Source organism: Limulus polyphemus, unplaced genomic scaffold (genome assembly GCF_000517525.1).
Source record: "Limulus polyphemus unplaced genomic scaffold, Limulus_polyphemus-2.1.2 Scaffold2830, whole genome shotgun sequence".
In the NCBI taxonomy this organism is placed as follows: domain Eukaryota; kingdom Metazoa; phylum Arthropoda; class Merostomata; order Xiphosura; family Limulidae; genus Limulus; species Limulus polyphemus.
Window position 1 is genome coordinate 16,470 of NW_013668440.1, and position 1,129 is coordinate 17,598.

The 1,129-nt window shown below is 40.6% G+C and overlaps 1 protein-coding gene across 1 annotated transcript in view; it reads right to left on the reverse strand.

The window, feature by feature from the left end:
• Positions 1-1,129, reverse strand: part of LOC106468008 (proton-coupled folate transporter-like) — a 21,656-nt gene that overhangs the window by 9,682 nt on the left and 10,845 nt on the right. The window lies entirely within an intron of this gene.

Genomic DNA, 1,129 nt, shown 5'->3' on the forward strand with positions numbered 1-1,129 from the left:
TCTGTACCTGAGTTCTAGAGCCGACACCAGAGATCTATAGTTGTGTCTGTCATCTCCTGACAACTGTCCAAGTATTTCCAGTGGTTATCCCTTCAAGCTCGTTGCCAGATATACTGCTTTCTCCTCCTCTGTCCAACCATTCATTTCTGCCAGTAACTCATATTGTGCTCTATATGCTTCCCACGGTGCCTTCCCATCGTATTCATGTGGCTTCCTTCGTACTGGATCACTCCTAGTACTGGCTTTCATATCTGGGATGTGACTTCCAACAGGGCTGAAGATGTCTGCATTAGGGTTTAGCTGCAGGGTCTGGAAAGGGCTTGCCACTGTCTGGGGCTGGTTAAGTCGATGGTTAATGTATCCTCCTTGTGCAAAAGACAATAAATCGTCCTTTAACGTATCTAATTCGCTTTTAAATTTACTAATGTTTTCCGTTAGTACTTGTTGTTTTCTTTCTTGTTCCAGTTGCCACTGCTGTAGTCTCTTTTCTTGTTTCTTTTCTTTTTCCTCCAACAACTGCTGCAATTTCTCTTCTTGTTTATTTTCTTTCTCCTCCAACAACTGCTGTAATTTCTCTTCTTGTTTATTTTCTTTCTCTTCCAACCACTGCTGTGGTCTATCTTCTTGTTTCTTTTGCTGTTCTTGTATTGCTGCCATCAAATCTGCTAAGCTGTAGTTTGATTTGCTGCCTCTCGTTTCCATTTTTTTTTGTCCCACTCTCTGACACCAATTTGTTATGCCTCCGTTCGTTAGTTATTTTTCCGTAAAAATTCTTACCAAAGAAACTTTACCGATATGAGTCCTTTCTTAAATAAAACTGGTTTATTCTTCCTGAATACAACTTTGCGATACACTTAATTTCAACAGTCGCCTATAACAAACGCTATAATTCACAACGAACGTCTCACGTGCCCAACAATATTCTCTCTCTGTTCACAGTTCAATTACTCATTACCTTCTCTTGTTCCTTGGCTGGTCTTATATATACAAGACTACCCCAATCTAGTAGTCTCCCGACATTTCGTGAAGGTTCGAGAAGGAAGTGGCGTGATACAAGCGTCACGTGACCTTCGCTGTCGTAACAATATGCTTCACTAAAAGATTGATTCTAAGCAACAAAGCATTACAA